Source organism: Schistocerca cancellata, chromosome 4 (genome assembly GCF_023864275.1).
Source record: "Schistocerca cancellata isolate TAMUIC-IGC-003103 chromosome 4, iqSchCanc2.1, whole genome shotgun sequence".
NCBI classification, from domain to species: Eukaryota; Metazoa; Arthropoda; class Insecta; order Orthoptera; family Acrididae; genus Schistocerca; species Schistocerca cancellata.
The window spans coordinates 558,382,199-558,404,962 of record NC_064629.1 but is presented as its reverse complement, the minus strand read 5'-3'; the positions used below and the strand labels follow the sequence as shown (position 1 = coordinate 558,404,962).

General features: G+C 43.1%; 1 protein-coding gene and 1 non-coding gene across 2 annotated transcripts in view; both read left to right on the top strand.

Moving 5' to 3' along the window:
• The window catches only part of LOC126183744 (lysosomal-associated transmembrane protein 4B-like), a 159,452-nt gene that overhangs the window by 84,571 nt on the left and 52,117 nt on the right, over nt 1–22,764 (top strand). The window lies entirely within an intron of this gene.
• Nucleotides 19,068–19,142, top strand: Trnat-ugu (transfer RNA threonine (anticodon UGU)). The gene has a single exon. It is a non-coding gene; the product is annotated as a tRNA-Thr (tRNA).

The following is a 22,764-nucleotide window of genomic DNA, read 5'->3' as shown; positions in this document are numbered from 1 at the left end:
GTTGGAGCACCATCATGTAGCAGACACATAATCCTTCGAATCAGCAATGGCACAACTTCCAGCTGGGGAGGCAAAGCCACCCGCAAGAAAGGCCGATAGTTCCGGCCTGTTAGGCGACGTGGAAGTAAGACTGGTCTCAAAACACGGTCACCAATTATCCCGGCCCACACCTTCCGCCTGCAACGATGCTGATTATTCGCTGTCACCATACCATGGAGGTTCTGCATACTATCCCACAGATGACTGTTAAGAAAGCTGAAGATACCACTCTACGAAAAGGTGACCCGGACTCGTGGTTTCCTGGTAAAGAGCGCTGTACAGTGGATGAGCGGAAACGAGTGAGCTGGTTTAGCAAATCACGCTATACTTTGTGGCAATCTGACAGAACCGTTTGGTTTGGTCAGTGCCTGGAGAACTTTACCTGCCATCATGAGTAGTGCCAACAGTTAAGTATGGAGGAGGTGATACTACGGTATAGGTGTGTCGTTCGTGGTTAGGTTGTGGTCCACTTATTACGCTCAAGAAAACGGCAAATTCGGAAATATATGAACAGATTTTATAGCACTGTGTACTGTGTACAGTAGAGGAACAGTTCTCAGACGATCATTGTTTGCTTCAGCATGACAATGCACCCTCTCATAAAGCAATATCTCTGAGGAAATTGTTTGTGGACATTTACGTTCCTGCCGGCCGCGGTGGTCTAGCGGTTCTGGCGCTGCAGTCCGGAACCGCGGGACTGCTACGGTCACAGGTTCGAATCCTGCCTCGGGCATGGGTGTGTGTGGTGTCCTTAGGTTAGTTAGGTTTAAGTAGTTCTAAGTTCTAGGGGACTTATGACCTAAGATGTTGAGTCCCATAGTGCTCAGAGCCATTTGAACCATTTACGTTCCTGAAATGCGCTGGACTGCCCAGAGTTCTAACGTGAATCTAATGGAACATCTTTGGTATCAGTCAGAATGTCGACTTCACTCCAAACTTCAGCGTGCAATACCATTACCTTATTACCTTTTCTGGTTTCTGCTTTTGAGGAAGAATGGAGTTCCAGTCCTTCACAGACATTCAAACTCCTCTTTGAAAGTGTCGCCAACAGATTTCAAGCCAGCATAAACGCAAAGGGTGGACACATCCAATATTAATATCCACTGATAGATGTCCGGATACTTTTGATCAGATAATGTATTTCAGGTGACATTCTCGAAGTACCATAAGAATACCAACAACTTTTTCATTACAATGTAGAAGTACTGTACGCATAACATAAACAAATTGAAAGCTACCACAGGAACCTCTGACAATGTAACGGCAAGACGCCTCTTTTAGACACGAGTAGTGAGGAAATGCAAGTTAACCATCAACCGTCTACGTTCCCATTCCCTTCGGTTGAGAGGCACTGGTAGGTGTCATGGGTTGCCAGATTAAAGATCTGATGATATCACAGAAACATCGCAAAATACAGAAAAACGTTTTAGACAAAAAATGATCGGTTTTGAGAACTCTTTCCAACGGAACTAATTTTTGTCCATTAAAAGTTCTGAAATTGAGATTATTTTTTTCCAATTTTACATTAATTCCAAGCAACCCAATTCGCCTTTACTGTTTTGTCTAAAACACATTCCACCCAAAAAGTTCGAACTCACTGATCTCGGAATAAAATATGTCTACATGGTCTGAAACACCCCACATCGAAAGGATTTGTAGCTGACCAACCACATCACAGTTTGTATCTTTGAAACGAATGGTGACGAATGTCTGGGAAAGGCCTTCCAGACAGTGTGTACAAAATGACATGATCATATTTTTGATGATGTAGCTGTTCTCGCTTCCCGTGATTTCCAAGAAAAATAACAGAAAAAGTTGCGTTTATGCATAACACCGTTCTGTTAGTTTGTTTTACCCAGCCATATTTCAGATCTTTCTGTGCTCTCTTTAGTTATCTTTATTTATTTTCTTTCTGGAAATAACTATGACATGTTTAGATCGCGTGGAGGTTATATGAACTTCGGCTTAAAGCTATTTACCATCATAAACGGGCAATAATTAGGCTACACAGCTAAAGATTCATGTCACATAATTGAGGAATTAAATGTAGTACGCTTATGCTTTGCTGAAAATTGGCCTGGAATTCGAATTTTAAAATAAGATAGTTACACAGCTGCTCACATACTTCACATGACGATACGAGTTATTACGTCGGTAATTTTATACCTTCAAAAATGGCTCTGAGCACTGTGGGACTTAACTTCTGAGGTCATCAGTCCCCTAGAAATTAGAACTACTTAAACCTAAGGACATCACACATAGCCATGCCCGAGGCAGGATTCGAACCTGCGACCGTAGCAGTCGCGCGGTTCCGGACTGAAGCGCCTAGAACCGCTCGGCCACTCCGGCCGGCAATTTTATACGTACTATGCATTCTACAGCTTGGCATCTACAAATAACGAAACGTTTTCTATTTTTCTGTTTTGCGTCCACTTCAGACTGAAAATCACTATAGTGTGTTGCGTTATTTAGAATTTTACTTACGGGTTTTTATTCTGTTGTCTTGCTTCCCTTGTTTTTTGACGCGTTAAAAGACTTACTCGTTTTTCTATTGCAGTTTTCAACGGTTGCACATGCATTTAATATATTCAATCAGAAAACCACAAGGCTTTTGTCGCCAATTCACGTGTTGTAGCTGTGTGTGTGAGTGTGTGTGTGTGTGTGTGTGTGTGTGTGTGTGTGTGTGTGTCATGGAGAGGCAGAGAGACTGAATGATAGGGAGAGATAGGAAGGAGGAGGATACAGAGACTTAATAAGGGGGCAATCATACGTTGCCGAAGAGGGTATTTGAACACTTCTTCTGTTGTGGCAATGATTCAGATAGTTCAAATGGCTCTGAGCACTATGGGACTTAACATCTGAGGTCATCAGTCCCCTAGAAATTAGAACTACTTAAACCTAACTAACCTAAGGACATCACACGCATCCATGCCCGAGGCAGGATTCGAACCTGCGGCCGTAGCAGTCGCGCGGTTCCGGACTGAAGCGCCTAGAACCGCTCGGCCACCGCGGCCGGCTTGTGACAATGAGTCATCAGTGATGTGTAATAGTTTAGTTCATTCTTTCCTTGGACTATTTTTTCTATATGATAATTCTCTTCTGTTGTTAATTTTTAATGTAATTTGTTGCTAATTTTAAGAATTTTAAGTCAGTTTCAATATTCATTAAATGTCGATTGTGTGCCGTTACATGATCGACAAATGTTGAGTGGGAGCTATTACTTTCTAATTCTCTTAGATGTTCTGTACGTCTGGTTCAAAATTCCTACACACTTGACTCACATATATAGAATGACAGCAATTAAAAATAATTCGTGATATTTATCAGTACTGATGGTTGGTCTTCCAACTGTTTTACGTGCCGTGTAGTTAGCTCAGTATTCTACGTTAAGTCTCTGTCTCTCCGGTACGTCGTGTGATTTTCGATTCTGGAAAGAGCCGTGACCTACTGGCACGTGTGGGCGGCACGTGGCGCGCACAGTGGCCACTCGGCGGGGCAGCCCGGCGCTCCGCTCCTTCTTCGATCGGGCTGCTGTGGGCGGTTATCCGGCGTAAAACGGCCATCGGGTGACCCAGGGAGCTGTGCAAAGCACTACCGGTCCGCGCCAGGCAGCGAGAGCTCACAAAGCTACAAATGCAGTACGCAACATGAACAGTCACACGAAATGTATTCGCAGTTGCGAATGTGAACCACCTCCAGCTGTATAATAAAATGACGACAACGAAAATGTGTGGCGAACCGGGACTCGAACCTGGATTTCCTACTTTAGGTGAGTGGTCGTCTTAAGCGCTTCGGCTATTCGTGCGCAACTGACAACCAGCGCCAAACTTTCCATATGATGTCGTTCAAGGAATATACAGGGTGATTATAATTAAAGTTAAACTTTCAAACCGCTGTAGAAATAACACCGCTGGTCAGAATGACGTCAAATTGCAACGGAAAATTATCAGAGAAGGGGGAAAACGTATGGCAGAAGAAAAATAAATAGTTACAAAATGTCACAATAGATGGCGCTGTAAGCATCATAATTTAATGGTGGTCGACTACAAACGAGAAATGAGTCATACAACAATGCCTAAGGTATACACCGAGCGAGGTGGCGCAATGGTTAGCACACTGGACTCGCATTCGGGAGGACGACGGTTCAATCCCGTCTCCGGCCATCCTGATTTAGGTTTTCCGTGATTTCCCTAAATCGTTTCAGGCAAATGCCGGGATGGTTCCTTTGAAAGGGCACGGCCGATTTCCTTCCACATCCTTCCGTAACCCGAGCTTGCGCTCCGTCTCTAATGACCTCGTTGTCGACGGGACGTTAAACACTAATCTCCTCCTCCACCTCCTCCTCCTTATGTGTACGTTTGACGTTAAACAAACTGTACTGCTCAGTGTGCATGGGTGTACAGGTGTGATACTGTTAGTTACGTAAGCACATCCAATATGGCAAGGTCATATCACATCGGATGGGAAATCGGTTTTTAATTGTCCTGAGGCCAAAAACCGCATAAAAAGCGTCAACAACATCGGTTTTTGTCCTGAGGCCAAAAACCGCATATAAAGCATCAATCACAAGGGATTTTAGTTGTCCTGAGGCAAAAAACCGCACAAAAGCATCACTCACATTGGTTTTAATTGTCCCGAGGCCAAAAACCGCATAAAAAGCATCAATCAGAATCAAATCGGATTATTAATTTCCGTGTGAATGGCGCAAAACATGTTCAATATGCTGTCCACCGTTTCCTGCAACAAGCTGAAATCGAGAAACAGCATGTTCCACAATTGATTTAAGTGTTTCCGGGGTAACATTCAGAATGCGTTACGCAGTGCTTGCCTTCAGTGCAGCTAAGTTTCCAGTCAGAACACTGAACACATCCTTCAGATAGCCCCATAGCCAGAAACACGGATTAAGATTAGGTGACCGGGACTGCCAGGCTGGAGGGAAATGGCAGTTGATAATTCTAGCATTTCCGAAATGGCGCTTCAGAAGCTGATTAACCGGATTTGCAATGTGCGGATGTAAGTCATCTTGCATTAAAATGATCCCATCCACATATTCACGCTGTTGGACAGCTGGAATGACGTGGTTGCGCAAAAGACACTCACAGCGCTAACCAATGATAGTACAGGTAACTGGACCTGAAGCACTTAACTCTTCGGAAAAATATGGCCCTATGATAAATGATGCCGTAAACCCGCACCACACAGTGACCTTTTCAGGATGAAATGGTACTGGTTGATATGCGTGTGGATTTTTCGTTGCGCATATTCGACAATTCTGTGTATTGACATATCCTGTCAGATGGAAGTGGACTTCGTCTGTCCACAAAATCTTCCACGACCAATCAATGTCCACTTCCATGCGAGCAAGAAATTCTAAAGCAAAGGTCTCTCTTGCTGGCAGGTCAACAGGAAGCAACTCGTGCACATGGGTAATCTTGAATGGGTAGCAAAGAAGAATGTCCAATGTTCGGGCAATTCTCCGTGCGCTACACGTTTGCACACCACCACTCGTCTCCTCTTACATTGCTGTGGCAACTGCTTCCACTGGCGTCGAATCAATTCGGTTCCTCCATCTACCATGTTGCACACCAAAAAAACCTGTCTTTTCGAATTACCGAATCATTTTCTCCAAACCCTGGGCAGTCATCGGGCCAACGCCTTTTTTCAAACCCTTCAATGTCCGGAACTTCTGCAGAGCGACTGTGCACAGTCATCATTCTCGTAATACAGCTTTACAAGCAGAGCGCGATTCCGAATTGAGACAGTCATGGCGATCGTAGCAGTCGAGAAAGGAGGGAAAGCCGTGTACCTGGCGCGTTTATACCATCTTTAGTGGGTCGTGCGCATGACAGGTGTTTTCATTTACGTTTTCTGACACATACTTCGCAATCTATTGATCAATTTTCGCACTATTTTTTTCTTCTGGCATACGTTTTCCCACTTCTCAGGCAATATTCCGTTGCAATTTGATGTCATTCTGACCAGTGGTGTTATTTCTACAGCGTTTTGAAAGTTTAATTATAATCACCCTGTATCTCAGCCCCCTTCGTATCGTTCCCGTAGGGGCCGTCAAAATAAGATTACACTAATTACAGGGCGCACAGAGGCATTTGTGCAGTACTCTCCCCGCGCTCGAAACGCGAATAGAAAGGAAATAAATCCTAAAACGCTGAGACATAGTAGGTTCCGCCATGCACTTTTCAGCGACCTGTAGAGTCTGTATGTGGATGTGGACAGCGTCTGCCGTAAAATATCTAGGCCTAACTATCCAGAGCGACCTTAAGTGGAATGACCACATAAAACAGATAGTGGGAAAACAGACACCAGACTCTGATTCAACGGAAGAATCTTAAGGAAATGTAACTCATCCACGAAAGAAGTGGCTTATAAGGCGCTTGTTCACCCGATTCTTGAGTATTGTTCATCTATCTGGGATCCTATCAGGTAGAACTGATAGAGAAGATGGAGAAGATCCAACGAAGAGCGGCGCGTTTAGCTGCCGAGAGAGCGTTACGGAGATGCTGAACGAACTCCACCGGCAGACGTTACAAGAGAGACGTTGGGCATCATGAAGAGATTTGCTATTGATATTTCGGGACAGCACTATTTAGGAGGAGTCGGACAACATATTACTTCCCGACACAAACTGCACATCTCACGTATTGGCGCCGGCCGGTGTGGCCGAACGGTTCTAGGCGCTTCAGTCTGGAACCGCGCGACCGCAACGGCCGCAGGTTCGAATCCTGCCTCGGGCATGGATGTGTGTGATGTCCTTAGGTTAGTTCGGTTTAAGTAGTTCTAAGTTCTAGGGGACTGATGACCTCAGATGTTAAGTCCCATAGTGCTCAGAGCCATTTCAACCATTTGAACGTATTGGCCACGAGGAGAAAATTCGAGAAAATAGAGACAATACAGAGGCTTACCGACAATCATTCTTCCCACGCACCATTCGCGAGTGGAACAGGGTTGGAGGGATTAGAAAGTGGTACTGAAAGTAACCTCCTCCGCACACTATTAGGTGGCTTGCGGGGTTGATGTAGATGTAGATGTAGACGATGTTCATGACAAAAATAACTGAAAGGAATCGAAAATTAGCAATATTCTGCATGCAGCCTGCCTGACAAAAAAAGTGAAGAACGCACAAGGGCCTGAGAAAAGGAAATAAAACTCCACAGTTTGAGAGAGTATGTCATATCATTTTAGTGATTGCAAAATCGAATCAAATTTTCAAAGAACTTGCCAGTACGAGCCCGGTTATCAGTATAACGTTCCATCCTCTCTGGACTGGATGCATGCAGAGATTCGTTTGACAAGTGTGATGGTATACGTTCCATCCTCTCCTGAAGCAACATGTAACTGGTTCATGATGTCCTACCTTGGCACTGCGACAGTGTTGACGTCCGAGCTGGTCCGCACCTGTTCTACCGGAGACAGATCTGGGAGTACATAATATACGAATGCATAGGTTCGCGGAAAATTTGTACTGATAAAATTTTCTCGGTCTTCCAGCAGCGTCTAGTGGTTTAAAATCCACATTACCTTATATGGCGATGGAGCGAGCACCAATGACGTCACTGAAGACAGCGCGGTTGTATAAGGACGGCAGCAGCAATCATGCGACAGTCACCACTTGACAATGTCCGAGGAGAACTCGACCGAAAGCTCGTGGATTGTAAACCACTGGACGCGGCTGGAAACCCGAGAAAATTTCATCAGTTCTGGGATGTTTATGGCCATGTGAGTACCTCAGCATCACCAGGCATTTTGTAGAGACACGTACCATGTGTGGACGAGCACTGTCCTCTTGAAAATTGGTTCCACGGTACTAGCCAACCACGATATTACTGCACTTGGCCGTTACCGGAAACACATGGTGAGTTTATAGTAAAGAAGCATAGTCGTGACTAAGATAAACACATCGCACTGAAAATGCTTTCAGGTCAGTTACGAAAACACTATCATGTGGTGCAGCGTGTCCTCGTGAAATATCGTCAGTAGTGCAGTGTGATATTATGCATAATCATGAATACCCCTGAGAGTGGAAAACAGAAGAAGATGTCGCGAAATTGAAAACTGTCAGGTTAAAAAGAGCTTAAATTCAAAGACGTACGTTATTCAGTAAGAAAACCAATAGGATCAGCTAATTATACTTCTACAGAAAGCAATCTTGCGGGCGGCAAAAATGGAAGGTAAGTTTGAAGAAACAGTAAAATACGTTTTGAACGGCTAAGGATGTGAAAGAAACTGGAGAAAAAGTTAAAACCCCAAGAAAACAAAGGAGTGTTGTAAAAGTTGTTGCTCTAAATGGCTTTGGCAGAGCACTTATTGCAAAAAAATGTTTGGAGCGTTATGTACAGAATCAGGATTTTCCAACATTGAGAAGGTTGCGCATATTTTCGAAAACTGGCATAAATTTTCAGTGAATAAGGAAAACATTTTGGAAAATTATGAAATAGACGAGATTTCGTTTGAAAAAATGTAAAAATAAGAGAACCATCCAATCAATACGGCCGACCGGAGTGGCCGTGCGGTTCTAGGCGCTACAGTCTGGAGCCGAGCGACCGCCACAGTCGCAGGTTCGAATCCTGCCTAATGGGATGGATGTGTGTGATGTCCTTAGGTTAGTTAGGTTTAATTAGTACTACGTTCTAGGTGACTGGTGACCTCAGAAGTTAAGTTGCATAGTGCTCAGAGCCATTTGAACCAAGTCAATCAATACGCTCCGACATTGTGGCAAAGCGTGCGGAATACTTGAGAACAATCAGAAATAATGAAAAGCGGCCAAAGAAGTCGGTGGTATTCACGGACGAAACGTGGGTGCCTGCTCACTGTACAATGAAAAAATTCTGGCAGCATTAAAAGTTATGGATATTATGACTATTAGCAGTGCAGGCCAAAGAGCTATGTTGTTGTCCAAGCATGAGGAAGCAGTGAGTTTCATACAATAGGCAGAGTTAGTTTATGACCCGAAATCTAAATTTCAAAATTACTACTATTATATAAATGGGGATAATTATCACAAATAGAAGAGAAATTTTTTCCTATCATACCAGTTGGTAGTATTGTTGTTCTTGATAACGCATTGTATCATACCGTTTAGACAAATAAAGCTCTCACGACTGCAACTCGCAAACAGCGATAATTGAATGGTTCATTAAAAAAAATCTGATTGAAACGAGCTTAACAAGAAATGAGCTTTCATAAATTGTGTGTTATAATAAGCCAAAACCTGTTTTTAATGCAGATACCGTTTCGAATTGTAATGGATTTGCTGTTCTGAGGATGCCACCACACCTCTGTGATCTGAACTCTATAGAACTAATCTGTAATACAATGAACAAAAAATTGGAGAAAAAAATTTCTTACATTAATTTAACTATACTAAGACAAATAATCATAGAGTCTTTATCTAAAATCCAAACATGTAAAAGGAATTGAAAATGAATTAGCGCAAAGATGGCGTAATCGATTGCCTGTCCAAAACAATCGAAGAATGACATCTCTCCATGTCGCCGCCATACTCACCGACAGCGGGTCTCAGGGTTGGAGCAGAAACGCGATTCATCGCTGAACACAATGCGTCCCCTCTCCTCATCAGTCCACGTTTTCTGATCACGGCACGAACAACACTAATGCACCTCGATGGTAGTTCTACGTGGCACTGAAACTGCAGCTCTACTCATTTAAAATCGAGCGAGGTGGCGCAGTGGTTAGCACACTGGACTCGCATTCGAGGGGACGTCGCTTCAAACACGCGTCCGGCCATCCTGATTTAGGTTTTCCGTGATTTCCCTAAATCGCTTCAGGAAAATGTTGGGATAGTTCCTTCGAAAGGGCACGGCTGATTTCCTTCCTTATCCTTCCGTAGTCAGAGCTTGTGCTCCGTCTCTAACGACCTCGTTGTCGACGGGACGTTAAACACTAATCTCCTCCTCCTCCTCTGATCATTTAATACCCGCCTATGGTGTTAACGTGTTCGTCTAGGTACTTAACTTTTTTTTGTTGGGGAGCATATTTTAGTAATTTAGGGTTTCTTGACTCCTTTACGGTGATTAAAATTCAGGGAAATGGAACGAGTAATAGAAAACTATATTTAGAGACAATTAGGGCTCGTTTACTTGAGGCGGAAGTCCAGGGTTTAACCCCCCTCGACGACTAAGTCATTAGGACGGAGCACAAGAGCGTTTTACGAAAGGATGGGAAAAGAAATTGGTCATGCCCTTTCAAAGAAATCATCCCGGAATTCGCCTTAAGCGTGTCAGTGAAGTCACTGGAAAGCTAAATCTGAATGGCTGGACCGTCCCCCCGAATGCAAGTCGCGTGTCTTATCACTGTGCAGTTTCGCTCCAGCTTTGCTGTCCAAGCCATCTTGAACATGGTTTTGCCAATACGTTTCATGGATTTGATGGATGGTTCCTACTGACATCTTTGCTGTCCAAGCCATCTTGAACTGGGTCCCCCGTGGTTTTGCCAATACGTTTCATGGAATTGATGGATGGTTCCTACTGACATCTTTGCTGTCCAAGCCATCCTGAACTGGGTCCCCCATGGTTTTGCCAATACGTTTCATGGAATTGATGGATGGTTCCTACTGACATCGTTGCTGTCCAAGCCATCCTGAACTGGGTCCCCCATGGTTTTGCCAATACGTTTCATGGAATTGATGGATGGTTCCTACTGACATCGTTGCTGTCCAAGCCATCTTGAGCTGGGTCCCCCATGGTTTTGCCAATACGTTTCATGGATTTGATGGATGGTTCCTACTGACATCTTTGCTGTCCAAGCCATCTTGAACTGGGTCCCCCGTGGTTTTGCCAATACGTTTCATGGAATTGATGGATGGTTCCTACTGACATCTTTGCTGTCCAAGCCATCCTGAACTGGGTCCCCCATGGTTTTGCCAATACGTTTCATGGAATTGATGGATGGTTCCTACTGACATCGTTGCTGTCCAAGCCATCTTGAGCTGGGTCCCCCATGGTTTTGCCAATACGTTTCATGGAATTGATGGATGGTTCCTACTGACATCTTTGCTGTCCAAGCCATCTTGAACTGGGTCCCCCATGGTTTTACCAATACCTTTCATGGATTTGATGGCATGGCTCCTACTGACATGGCTAGCAAACATTTCTGCCTTTTATGTATATAGACTGAAGCAGCGACTGAAAATTTGTACCAAGGCCGACTATCGAACCCGGGTTCGATCCCCAGCCTTGCTACAAATTTTCACTCGCCGATGCAGTCCATATATGTATGTGTATGAGACCAGTAAAGTGTCTAAAGTTGTGTCATCTTCCGATTTGTTTTCCTGTTATTAAACTTTGTAAAATATAATAGAGTGTTATACTGAACGATTATTATTATTTTCATTAAGACATTCGATAGTTCAAAATTTTGATATTCCTGACACTTCCCTTAAGAAGCTTTTGCTGCGTAATAAATTGTACCATGAGCTTACTGCCCCAGACACAGACGTCTATTTGGAATGAAAATACGAGTAATCAAATATAAGAACATGACGACTGCATAGTCACACGACACTAGATTTGCACGCGGGAGGACGGTCCAGCTATCCCGATTTAGCTTTTCTACGATTTCCCTAAATCCTTAAGGCGAATGCCGTGATGATTCCTTTGAAGGGGTAAGGACGATTTTCTTTTCAATCCTTCTTTAATCCGATTGTGTATTCTGTCTCCAATGACCTCAATGTCGACAGGACGTTAAATAATAACCTTCCTTTATCCTTTTACTAACCCACAACGCTTTTCACCAAAAGTCCGTGGGTGATCGCCACCGAACTTTAAGGTTTGAGTAATGTAAACCTTCATTAAATACAGTATTTAGTAATGTCCACACATTAATTGTAAAATGATGAGCATCGTTGGTTGCAAAGAGCACAGGTTTGAGATACGTGGTCGATCAACCCACAGCAATGATAAGATGTCGGTGATTACCAACACACACAGTAACGCAATTTTATCTTACATCTGATACAAACACATATTGATTCTTAAATTTGACACATGCATGGGAGTTTCACACGTTATTGACTTACTCTTGACCACCAAGCCACACATACTACTTTTTAGATTAATAGCAGCTATAGGGACATAAAGTCGTATGACTGAATAAGAGCATTAATCAGTCTTAGTTAAGCTCAGACCACGTAAAAGCCATGTCCTATCCTCCACACAAATGCTGAAGGTACTACAAAAGATTAAAGGGTAGTAGCAAATAAATGGTACAAAAAGTAATGAAAATGAAGGTTTTACGTCCCGTCAACGATGACATCATTAGAGATGAAGCATCAGCTCCAACAGGGAAACAAAATCGGACTCTGTAATTTCATTGTTTGAATAAATATCCCAGTTCAAGATACAGACTTTCATTTACAGGGTAAAATAAACTCCACGCACTCGGACACCAACACGAGTTTATATGGGTTCCAAAAATATCTATAATAAAATTTCATCCCATGCATATTTTCGGTAGAAAATGAACGTAGAAGAAAGGCAATTTGGTAACACTGTAAGCACATCAGTTTAGTGGTATGTTCCTATGGTCCAAAGTTGATGCAATGGATATAGTATTTAATTAAGAATTCTAGAGTTCGAAGTTTCGATTCCAGGTATACTTTTAATTTTTTTAAATAATTTTGATCTTCCAAATGATGCTGTTGAATATACTGTTTCTTAAACGATACACATCCTAAAACTACAGTTTTTAACGTTTAACATAACAATTATTGGTCCGACATATTATAAATATTGATTAAGAGTAACAATCATTTAAAATTAATAACCAATCATAGGATGTAATTAACTACAATGTTTGCCAATATGGAGATGTTAAATACACATACTACAAGCATGTGCTGAAAAACGGCAATACGAGGGAAGTGGCTGAGTTTGGCCACTGTTTGGAGAACGTTACTTGCCACCATGTGTGGTGTTAACAGTCAAGTACGAAGGTGGTGGTGTTATGATATGGGGGTGTTTCTCGTAGTTAGGTTGTTGTCTGCTTATTACACTTAAGTGAAAGCTGAATACCAAAGGATATGGACGTATTTTACAGAATTGTTTACTGATTGCAATGGAGGAACAGTTAGGAGACGATTATTGTTTGTATCAACATGACAGTGCAAACTATCATATAGCAGCACACGTGAGGCAATGGTTTATGAACGTTAACATTGCATAAATGTACTGATCTGCCCACAGTCCCGACCTGAACCCAATAGAACATCTTTGGAATGAGACCCCAGCGTTCAACATCATTTCCTTCTCTGGTTTAGGCTCTTGAGGAAGAATGGGCTGCTGCAATAGACATTCAGAGACTTGGTTGAACCACACGACCACTACGGTCGCAGGTTCGAATCCCCTCTCGGGCATGGATGTGTGTGATGTCCTTAGGTTAGTTAGGTTTAAGCAGTTGTAAGTTCTAGGTGACTGATGCCCTCAGCTGTTAAGTCCCATAGTGCTCAGAGCCAATTGAACCATTAGACTTGGTTGAAAGTGTCCCTAGCAGAGATCAATGTGTCAAAAATGCAAAGATTGAACACATCCTGTAAGTAGTGGAACAACAAGGGCGCCATCCCAGGATGCATTGTTGCAAAATTTATTTAAAATGACGCATCCAACATGGCGGCAATAGATATGGCAACATCGCAATGACGTCATGAGATGAAGTTCAAATTTCGGCGGGAAAGTAGGTCAACTGGGGTACCTCCACTAATCTAACCCCTTCCCCTCCCTCCCCCTCACTTCCCCCTCTCTCCCAGAAAATGGCGGGAAGTTCAAATTTTGGCAGAAAAAAGATCACTTCCACTAACCTAAGAAAATGGAGGGAAAATATGTTACTTGGGCTACCTCCACTAACCTAAGTCATCCAACCACCACCTCTTCCTTGGAACTGCCGGTTAAAGGACAGTCTGTGCTGGGCTGCTTGATAGGGTGGATGTAAGTCTTTATTTTGCATGCAGTGTTTATTAAAAACAGTTTGAGGCAGAAGCCCCATCCAGTGTGTCTACCATGAGGTCCAGAGTCCAACTGACCTAGTACACAGCACTGCCACCAAAGGGCACTATCATACCATGGTGGTCTGGGGAAAAATGGCAGGAAAAGGACTCAGCCTGATCTGGGCTGCTGGAGAGAGGAAGGAGTGTACTTTATTTATTTTGGGACAATTTATTTAGGGACGAATTTCACATACTTCATTTATTACACTGACACAAAACACTCGCTCTGGCGTGCTTGGGGTCACAATACACATCCTACAGACCTGCAAACTACTCATAAATGACCGAAATAATGCAGTACACTGATATGTAGACACAAAAACAACTGGTAAATTGTCAAAATAATTAATGTAAAAGGCTCTGCAAACACGCTCACAACGCTTAAACAGCCGAAAATAATGCAGTGCACAAACACTCAGTGTACATAAAAAACACTTCTGAACTATCATCAACCGTGACGTATCAGCGAACTGTTCCGACACATGCACATGCCGACACCCCTGACACCACACATGCGCTTTGCAGGGCCAGCCAGACGCAAGCCAGTGCCGGAGAGATTAATGCAAGGGCGTGAGACATCACTCTCACGCCGCTGCCACCTGCAGCCAGCAGGTGAAAGTCACATCTATTTTTGGGTATACAGTTAGAGCTCTTCAAGTGTTATACTGACATCACATGTCTATGTAAATAAGAGCCAAGTCACCCTCTGGATGCGCATGTGTTCACCTAACCACTGTGGCTGAGTCGTATCTACCGGTCCAGCACCGAGAGGTGTTTGCATAGCGGCGCACCCTCACAGACACGATTAAAAAGTTCTCAATGTTATATTGACGTCCCAGGTCTATGTAAATAAGAGGCAAGTCTCCCCTCTGAACGCGCTACAGAAATCTGTTGCAATGCTTCCCAGAATAGCACAGCGTGCATTGTTCCTAGGGATCCTAATGGGATATGCGAGACTCATTGGCCGTGCACACATGTTTATCTGCCCAGGAAGGCTGATGCATCGCCACGAGATGTGTCTGTAGCATGGCTGGAATTTTCGGTGTCCTACAGCTACTGGTCTGGAGATGTCCTAATGCCACGATGTCAGATGAGGAACAGCATCACACCAGAGATGGATGGTCTGCTTCAACTTCTCTTTGAACACCTGAACAATGACTACATCACATTGCACTCAGAACTTTCCGTAGAGAACTTGCCCCCCATCTTGCTCGAACCAGTCTGTAGAGGCTCCACATGCACATACATAGACGTACAGAAAACAGAGCAAATACACTGTAAATGTGGAATATGTAGGTGGAGGTGACTGCATGCTATACTACGCCTGACGATCAGAAAAATAGTGCGTTTGCGCTAGGTGTTGGCAGCTGTACTACATTTACAAGCAATTTTAGAGCACGGAACGAGCGGTAATGTCATGATCACGTGGGTAGAAGTGACATAAAAAATCGATAGAATTGCGAAAACTGACGGAAAATATGTATAAATTGAGGGGAAATACACTGAAATGCAGGGATATTGAGGAAGTACTTGCGTGTCTTCTGGATGGCCCAGAACAATTATTGAATCCGAGAAAACATCGACATGGCAGTGAAGGGAACCAGGGAAACAGTCACTCTCTTTTCCGTCGAGGCATCATTCTACTGTACGTCTATTGAGGTAACAGTGACACACGCGTGGTGATTACTATATCTGACGCTTTTCAGGAAAACAGAGAACCATCTGCCTCTAAATTTACATTTATCTGCGTTAAAGGATAACAGAGAGTGGACAGGGTGATCGATGGAGATGGAGCTGTAACGAGGTACGATTTAATGGCAGATGATGATCCATTCTAGAGAGGGAGATGTTGCTGCAGGCCATTTGCCCAATTTTTTTTCCGCTGTCCTCTCAGGATGCATCAGTTGCGTGACTGCCTGCGTTCGACTCGCATACAACCACGTGTTCTGTATGTCTACTGTATGTTCTGTCTACTTGCGATCGTTAACAGGAAACCACTCGGTCATCAGAGGACTTCCATCTCATGTGTGATGAAACGTGACCATCCTGTTTTGATACATTCCTCTAAACAAACGAAGATTTATGTGATGTACTCCATTCCCCTGTCAAATCTTGGGTATAAATTTGAGCTGATTCTAAGTTAGCGATAGGTGTTTGTGAGACACTGCAATCCCAATGTATACATCTGCTTGACAGGTATGCTGTTTACAGAGTTAGTGGTGGCATGATGTATAATTTCACATGTCGGATGCCGTTGCTATGTGTTTCAAATGGTTCAAATGGCTCTGAGCACTATGGGACTTAACATCTATGGTCATCAGTCACCTAGAACTTAGAACTACTTAAACCTAACCAACCTAAGGACATCACACAACACCCAGTCATCACGAGGCAGAGAAAATCCCTGACCCCGCCGGGAATCGAACCCGGGAACCCGGGCGTGGGAAGCGAGAACGACCACGAGCTGCGGACTGCTATGTGTTTATCTGTTTCCTTGTAAGAGGTATTCTCCGTTACTAAAGATCATTTTATATAGGGCTGATGTGGGTATAGTATAATTTCTGATACATGATCGGATCTAAACAGTTGACGCTATACATCTCTGGAAAGCTATATTGTGCAAGTATCGCACAGAGCCGATGTTTTAAGAAAGTAGTTTTTTTCATTTTACAGTTTGTTACCATAGTTTATCGTAGAGAAATCTGCAAGAAGGGTGTATGTCATGTGCTGGAAATATATTTATTACATTGGAATATTAACAGCGACGCATTCCACATGACTGATAGGTCGGAAACTCGTGCGATCTAACAATATAGCCAGTTTTAAGTGCAGAACCTTGTTGCCCTAGGAGTGCGTGTGTTTATGTTCTCTCTTACCAATACTCTCCTGGTACTGATCCCACACACTAGAACAATACTTTAAAATTGATAGTGTAGTTGATTTACGTAAAATTCTTTGAACTCCATCCTGTCTGGAGCTCCATCATGCATAAAAATCACCCATTTCTTTTTCTTCTTAACCGTCTGCTATTACATCACAACACTTTCAAAGCTGTTATTATACACCGATAAGGAGTGCTTACCTCCTCGACATGGGCGCATCTGAAGAAATCTTGTGCACTTGGATGGACGAGGACTCGGCAATCTCCATTCATTCACAAGATGTGGACTGTAGCGGTATACTTCTGGTCAGCTGCAGATTAAATCGGTAACCGTGCTGCAGGGTGAGTTGGCCAAAGACAGTGCGAGGGGCTCTTTCAGTCTCTAATTTTATCCTAAGACTGCGAGAATGCCTTGTGACTCCCACCGACATTGAGATAGATCTTAAATTAAACACCATGCTCGAGGAGCTAGAAATATGTACAACACTGTCTGGTATACTTTGATCATGTATATGTTTGAGAATTAACGAAGAATGGACATACTGTATAGTCATCTACCTACATTCGCAATGACACTCGTGAAGTAGAGAAGGGGCAGTTTAGCAATGATACTGAAATTTGGAAGCATGCTGTCGCATCATTGGTCGATGTTGAAATTACTGTAAAATACTAAAACTGTTTGCACTATCAACTGTGATGCTTATTATTACAGTATGTCGACAGTGTCTTTTTCCATCCCATACGCTGTTGGTTACCACATAATGATTGACTGACATCACTTGTTTGTGATGGAGAAAGAGGTTTGGTGAAGGGGCAACACCTTCTGGGGATGGCTAACACTGAAACAGTGATCGCGTACATGACTGCAATATGAGGAATCAGTCGAAATGGAACTCAGAACCATCAGCTATTCCATCACTGTGACAGATAAGTTTAAATGTAGAGGTCGTCAGTCACCTTCAGACAGCAGTTTGGAAATACTCCACAACGCCGCCAAACTTCCAGTTTCCTTGTGTTGCAACTGTCTTTTATTTAAAATCATCCATTGTGTGTGATGTGTTATGGTAGCAGCAGTAACAACTTGACTTACACCATGTGACGTCTAGTTTTCTGTGAGAAGTAATGGATCAGAACGTGTTAATGTCAGTTTAGAACCTGACTCAGACCTCGAAATCGTTGAAAAAAAATATATGTCAGTGTACAAAGAGTGTTACAGCAGAAACTAATTTTTCAAACAATGACACAGGGTCACAAGGAGCGTCTCTTGCGACTTATAGTATAGTTGTGAGATACGGCCATCTTCCTACAGTACAGGCGATGCAACTTTACACTGGTCTGAGCAATGGATCAATACCTGTATATTTAATAGAATCGTCCAATGTGCTCAATGCCGGCACGCAGACAGTATTGGTTTTCCATATATGGGAGGAGAGAGATGCAATAAAAGTCTTATGGAGTTCTCTATCGGATGAAGTTAATGGAGTTTTTGTAGTTCGTAACTTTTCTCTGTTGGATGCTACAGAATAATGACGATAGCATGTTGGGGTGATAGACGTGAATGGGTCCTGAGGGACGCGGATCTGCTTTGGACTGCAGTATCTTTATGTACTTTGGGGATGCACCACAATGCAGTAGCAAAATCCTTGTCCTTCTCTCAGTTCCCGTACTGTCTTTTATACTATCTCGTGTTGCAGGAGCAGGCTTCGTTTGATGCTGACCTTACACACCGTACATTGTTGCCGGAGCTACGATAACTTGTTCCCATTTCCACCGAATAGCCAAAACACGGTCCTGTCACACTAACAGTTTACATTGTTCCTGATCATAAACCCGAGGTATTTTCTTGAGACGACAATTCCAAGTTTTTGTCATTTATGATGTAACAAAAATTCAACGGACATTCCGAAAGAACAGGTACCATATATGAGGTAAGGCTCACCGGCCATTTGACCATCTTCTTCTGTGCAGATGCTCAAACTGTGCCCGAACTCTTATGGGAATCGGCAACAAGCCACGAGTAATGAGTATAATGGGCAGGGGCACTATGAATATAGTGTGGGACAATAAGTTGGGAATGTGGGTCTCACGGGGGGCGTGCCAGAGATAAGCCCCTGCAGTCGCACTGTCCTCTGTGTCCTCAGTGGCTCAGATGGATAGAGCGTCTGCCATGTAAGCAGGAGATCCCGGGTTCGAGTCCCGGTTGGGACACACGTTTTCAACTGTCCCTGTTGACTTATATCAATGCCTGTATGTAGCTAGGGGTATTGATTTCATTGTAATTTCTTTCAAATGAGCTGCATGGTCACCGATGGTATCTGTTCTTTCGGACAATTACCTACAGTGTTCAGACTGTCTAAAGCATTTAAAGAGTATATTTCCTCTCCATTTCATAATCACCTACTAAAACTAAAACTGAAAACTAAAAACTCCCTCCGAACAGGCCTCGCAAGACTCAACGGTACTGCCCGACCGCCGTGTCACCCTCATTGGCGTCACCAGATGCGGATATGGAGGAGCATGTGGCCAGCATACCTGCCTGCCGTTGTCAGTTTTCGTGACCGAAGCCCTCTCTTCTCAATCAAGTAGCTCCTCAGTTTGCCTCATAAGGACTGAGTGCACCCCACTTGCCAACTGCGATGGTCATCCATCCAAGTGACAGACGAGCCCAACAGCGCGTAACTTCGGTGGTCCGGCGGGAACCGATGTTACCACTGCATCAAGGCCGTTGCCAATCACCTACTAAATAATACTTAAATATAATTATAATGCTCTAAAACATGAGACGTGAGCACAGAGCACAACCAAATACAATCGAACTGACTAAATACCATTACAGTTAGGGAAGAAGACGTTTTGACATAATCATTATAGCAATGTAACTACATATTTTCGTAATACGCAAGAAGACTTCATAATGCACGGAATACATATATACCAAAGACGGAGATGGGCAAGCTTCCATAGACACACACACACACACACACACACACACACACACACACACACACACACACACACACATGCGGAGAGAGAGAGAGAGAGAGAGATGAAAGGGGTTGAGTGAAAGGCTTTCTCTAAGTCTAAAACTACTATAAACGTGGGTTTGCCTTTCTTTAACCTATCTCCTGTGATACGCCTTATGGTAAGTATTACATCAGGTGTTCCTACATTTCTTTAGAATCCAAACTGATCTTACTCAAAATCAGGTTCTACCAACTTTTCTAATCTTCTGTAACTAATTCGTGTCAGTATTTTACAACCATGACTTATTAAACTAATAGCTCGTTAATACACCTGTGATCACTTGCTTTCTTTGGAATTATTACATTTTTCTTGAAGACTGGGGGTATTTCACCTACCTCATACGTCTTCCACATCAGGTGGAGTAATTTTGTCATGGCTTGCTCTACCAAAGTTATCAGTAGTTCTGATCGAATGCCATCTACTCCACGGGCATTGCTTCGACCTAGGTCCTTCAGAGCTATGTTAAAATCTTCTCGCAGTACCATTCCTCCTATCTCATCTTTGTCCACTTCCCCTTCTCTGTCTATAATACTGTCTTCAAACGAGTTTACCTTTTAAAACTCCTCTAAATATTCCTTGCATCTTTCAATTATTCGCTTCTTTGCTTGATACTGGTACTGGTTTTCCATCTGAGCTCTTGATATTGATACACCTGCCTCTCTTTTCTCCAAAGACCTCTCTTACTTTCCCATATGCGGAGTCTGTCCTTCCCTTAGTTATACATGCTCCTATAGCCTTGCATTTGCCCTTAGTTATACATGCTCCCACAGCCTTGCATTTACCCTCTACCCATTTCAACTTAGTTATTTTGCAATTTCTGTCATGCTTATTTTTTAGACTGTATTCCTCTTCGCCTGCCTTTTATATTTTCTTCTTTCCCCTATTAAATTAAATAACACCTGTGATTATCAAGTTATCAAGGAGCCCCCCTCCCCCTCGCAGAACCATGGACCTTGACGAAGTGGGATGGCTTGTGTGCTTCAATGATACGGTTAGTCGTACTGTAGGTGCAAACGCAGTGGAGAGGTACTTATGAAGACACAAGACAAACATGTGGTTCCTGAAAAGGGGCAGTATCCTTTACAGCGGTTGCAGGCGTTAAATGATTGACTGATATGGCCCTGTAACATCGGCGTACATGGTCTTGTTTTATTGGTACTGTAAACAGCTGAAAGCAAGGGGAAATTACAGTGTAATTTCTTTTCCCGAGAGTGTCCAACTCCACTGAATAGATTAACATTGATGGCATCCTCTTAGATAAAATATTTTTCATAGGTAAAACCGTCGTCCATTCAGACGGCAGGGAGAGCGGTGTGCTGGTCAGATGTCCCTCCATATCCGCATCCGGTGACACCAATGTCTGAGGGTGACACGGCGGTCGGTCAGTACCGTTGGGTCTCCCAAGGCCTGTTCGGAGGGAGTACTTAGTTTTCAGTTTTAGTTTTAGTAGGTGATTATGAAATGGAGAGGAAATATATTCTTTAAATGCTTTACCGACAGCCAGGACACTAGTTATGATCGGTAAATATCACAGCTTTCCCAAAATGTTTGTTTTTGTACGTAACTTCGAGTATGCCTAGATCAAATGAAATAAAAAGCAGTATTAGCCTGATAAAATGTAATAAAAAGCAACAGTATCCTGTCAATATAATTCATTATGTTTTTCTAGACTAGAACGTAATGCATTCTCTTGTTGTTCCCTAAAATGACGGTTGGTGAGCTGACTCATTACTGAAAAACTTCTAAACAGGTTTGATGTACATTTTAGACACAGAAATATTGTAAGTTATACCCTTTGCTTATTCTGATGGACATTTTAAACGGAAAATACCACTGTGACACTTGACATGAACAATGTGTGAGTGTTGTTACCTTCTTCCCACTAAAACTGTGCTTGTTATCGTTTGCTTTGTTCATGCTCTGATTTAAACCTAGGATGAAGTGCCAACTACCTGCGTAGAGTGCTATAAGTGTTTTCTACAGGTATGTAACAATTTACATGCTGAAATAGCTTGGAGGCCTTTAATTTGAGAGGCCACATTCATGTTTTAGGCATAAACTTGATATCTTTATTGACGGATGTACTGGATATGTGAAGACCTCCATCCCGGATGAACCGTGGACCTTGCCTCTGGTGGGATGGCTTGCGCGCCTCGGCGATACAGATAGCTGTGCCGTAAATGCAACAACAATGGAGGGGTATGTGTAGAGAGGTCAGACAAACACGTGGTTCCTGAACAGGGACAGCAGCCCTTTCAGTAGTTCCAGGGGCAACAGCTTGGATTATTGACTGAGCTGGTCTTGTGACATCAACGATAACGGTCTTGCTGTGCTGGTATTGTGAATAGCTTAAAACAAGGAGAAACTACAGCCATAATTTTTTCTTGGGGCATGCACCTCTAGTGGATGGTTGAATGATGACGGCATACTCTTGGGTAAAATATTCCGGAGGTAAAAAAACAGTCCCCCATTCGGATCTCCGGGCGCGGACTAGTCGGGAAGATGTCGTCATCAGCAGAAACAAAACAGGTGTTCTACGGATCGGAGGATGGCTAGAAAATTTAAAATGGGGAATGTGTAAGTTGAAGTTAGATATGTAGGAATTAACGAAGTTTGGTGGCAGAAGCAGCGGACAATAGAAATATCTAAAGTATTGCAGAAAAGACGGAACAAGATTTAAGCATTGACTCGCGACCGACAAGAAAAGACAGCAGAAAATATGCTATACATTTTGTATGTATTGAATTTCCATCGTTCTTCTGAGGCTCGAGGGCTGCAAGGGAGATTTTTTTTTTCATGACCTGAT